This window comes from Elephas maximus, chromosome 2, assembly GCF_024166365.1.
Source record: "Elephas maximus indicus isolate mEleMax1 chromosome 2, mEleMax1 primary haplotype, whole genome shotgun sequence".
Taxonomy (NCBI): Eukaryota; Metazoa; Chordata; class Mammalia; order Proboscidea; family Elephantidae; genus Elephas; species Elephas maximus.
Window position 1 is genome coordinate 211516227 of NC_064820.1, and position 3575 is coordinate 211519801.

The 3575-nt window shown below is 42.6% G+C and overlaps 1 pseudogene; it reads left to right on the plus strand.

Moving 5' to 3' along the window:
- Positions 1-1753: 1753 nt before the first annotated feature.
- Positions 1754-2822, plus strand: LOC126070483 (olfactory receptor 2T1-like; annotated as a pseudogene).
- Positions 2823-3575: the final 753 nt, after the last annotated feature.

Sequence of the window (3575 nt, forward strand, 5' to 3'; positions counted from 1 at the left end):
GAAGATTTCTTGATTCTTTGTTTTGGGAGCTTGCTGCAGCCATCGTGGTCTGTCTGTTTATATGATATAATATTGACTGTTGTCTCCAAGTCATCAATAAGTTATGTTTATTTATTTTACATTTGTTTACTGTGTCCTAGTTTCTTGTTTTGTTTTGATATGGCTAAATAGGCTGCTCATGTGAGCTAGTTTGATTTTTGAGGCCTTTGAGGCTCTAATGTCCTCTCTCCAGGTGGTGAGATCTGTTCCTAGGTAAATAAGACTAGGAGTCCATTTACTTTTTTTGTATCGATTCTGTTCAGATGTCCAGGTAGTCAGTCACTGAGTGTGTGGTGTAGGCTCTCTTCTACAGTTCTATACATGCAGGGGTGATAGCTGTAGGCACAGGTATTTGGCTGCAGGAGGGGGTCATGCAAGGGGCTTGCCCCTGAGTGTCTGGGAGGAACACACATCCCTGTTCCCTAGAGTGCCTAGGTGGGTCAGTTTTGCAGCTGAATTCTGGACTCCCAATGATGTTGGCTGTAGGACTGGGAGGCACCACTTATTCCTGAACACAGTCACAGATGGCTATGTGGTGTGTGTGGAGCCATCAGTCCTCAGGCCCCTGATATGGGTAGGTGAAAAGGACCCTGCTTATTAGGGAGAGTAGTGTCAAATGTCATAAGCCTCCCACTCCACCATATATCTGATACAGTTGAAGTTAGGCTTCAGGTATATACCCTGTTGTATCATACTAATGAGGGCCGATGCTGTTGAAGTGGGCCTACACAGGTCTATGCAGGGGTGAAAGGCATTCAAAGTCCATGCAACCCTTGTGTCTGTAGCTAGCCAAAGGAGCTGTGCCTGCCCTGAGTTCTCAGCTTAGGAGACCTGGCTGATTATTTTTTTTCATGGTTGTTAGTTTGCTCCGTCTCTGAGGCAGGAAGAATGGCTCAGGGCACGTGATGAGTTGTACTTCCAGCCCGGGGTATGCGGTAGTCTCTGAAGCCAGCCTGCGTGCAGAGCCGGGAGGGGGCAGGTTTTTCCCAAAGGAATGTTTTTTGATTGGCAGAGTAGGCTAGACATATGTACTTATCTTTTGCCAATTGAGTGCTTCTTTTTCACTGATTCTGAAGGCTTGTATGGAAACTCCTCACTGCTTGTGAACCCTCTCTCCCTCCCCCTGGCGCTCAGTCTGATTCCCTCCTCAACTTTGCCTTTGATGTCCAGGGCTCCTAGATTGTCATATATAATTAATTCACTTTTGGGGGGGAGTCTTTGTTGTAAGAGGGACCACAGGAAGCATATAACTTCTCTACCATCTTGGTTCCGCCCCTCTGAAAATTTTTTGAAGATGGTGGTGATGCTGATCATAAGAAAAATGCATTAAAAAAACAGTGATTTAAATTTACATCCATGGTAGTGTATTCATATTGTCTCTCTGTCTTTGTGTGTCTCTCTTAATATCTTTCTCTCTCTCTCTCTCTCACATGCACACACACACACAGACACATTTACAAACACACACACGCACCAGACCAGAATATGTTTAAGTGTTGTTTAGCCCAAACATTCTAAAGTGATGGGTAAAGGCATGATGTGCATCCTTAAGTGTTATGAGTATCACTGTAGTACTATGGTACCCACCAACATCTTCTTATCCAACGAATTTAAAGAATAATTGATTTTAAATGATAAATTTTATTGAAAACCTTCTGGAATAGATTAGTTGCTGGATATCAGTACCAAGAAAATATTCTCAAATTGTTTCTTCCAACTGTTGAGAGTTCATTGCCTAACAATCCATATTTTTTATTTTTGTTCCCTGGGGATGTTATCATTTTATTTGTAAGATTCTAGATCATATCAATACCATGTTGGAATCCATGGAAGAGTATAACACATCCTCTACAGACTTTACCTTCACGGGGCTGTTCAGCAGAAAGGATACTGCAGAACTTCTTTTTGCCATTGTCACTGTTATCTTCTTCACTGCACTGATGGCTAATGGAGTCATGATCTTCCTGATCCACACTGACTCACGCCTCCAAACTCCCATGTACTTCCTGCTCAGCCACCTCTCTGTCATTGACATGATGTACATCTCTACCATTGTGCCCAAGATGCTTGTTGATTATATGCTGGGCCAAAGGACCATCTCCTTTGTGGGCTGCACAGCTCAGCACTTCCTTTATGTCAACTTGGCGGGAGCAGAATTCTTCTTGTTGGGCCTCATGGCCTATGACCGTTATGTGGCCATCTGCAACCCTCTGAGATACCCTGTCCTCATGAGTCACAAGATCTGTTGGATGATCATAGCAGGATCCTGGTTTGGGGGGTCTTTGGATGGCTTCCTCCTAACCCCCATCACCATGAACTTTCCTTTCTGCAACTCCGGGGGGATTAATCATTTCTTCTGTGAGGGGCCTGCAGTCCTGAAGTTGGCATGTGCAGACACAGCCCCCTATGAGACAGTGATGTATGTGTGCTGTGTTTTGATGCTGGTGATTCCTTTCTCCGTGGTGATTGCCTCCTATGCCCGAATCCTGACCACAGTCCACCACATGAGCTCAGCGGAGGGGAGGAAGAAAGCATTTGCCACCTGCTCATCTCACATAACTGTGGTTACCTTGTTCTATGGGGCTGTCATGTAGACATACATGCTGCTGCACTCTTACCACACGCCAGCTCAGGACAAAATTTTCTCTGTATTCTATACCATCCTCACACCCATGCTAAACCCCCTCATCTACAGTCTGAGGAACAAGGACGTGACTGGTGCTCTGAGGTGGGCCTTGGGGAAGTTCAAGTCTTCACAAAGAGTGTCAGAGGATGCCTTTTGATGGCTATTTCCCATATGAGTGGTGAATATAAATGGGAGACTGTGGCCAGTATGTTCATGCTGTCATTGAAGGATTAAACTGGAGAGAAGGCTGCCAAAAAAAAAGTATATAAAAATGTGCCCTCTTTGTACCCCTTCCTTTATCCTTTCTTCTTTCATTTTTTAAAAATGGCCCTTTCTCCTGCTCTATTCACTTGTATTAAAAGTAAATGCCCCATGGTTTCCAGAAACATAATTAAAAAATAAATCTTCTGGAGTTTTACCTTTTCAAGGTAAAATAAATCACATTCTATTTTCAATTGCGTAAACTATATTGAAGGAGGGAAGGTGGCACTTTTGGAATTTGTGACACTACTATATAAATCTAGCTCACCATCTAAGTGTAAGAGAAATATCATCTTTTCTATTTTTTTTTTTTTTTTTGAGCAATGCTATGATTCATCCTTTTAGAAGGAGAATTGATGTATGTGCTCCCTTTTGTCAGGGGGGAGAAATAGTCATAAATAATTTTTTCAACAGTCATTGTACTGACTACAATCATTAGGTGCTTTTCACTTTTGGTAAAAATACGGTATTTAACTTTTGTTTGCTTGCAACACACTAGTAAGTTATTTTTCAGATGAGTTAAAATTGATGGTTTAGGGCAAAGATATTTACCAGAGAAGACAACATGAGAGTTTTGTTCACTTGAAGTGGTTTCCAGGAGGTTAGAGAAACTTACTGGAATGCTAATTGGAAGGATACTGTTGTGGAT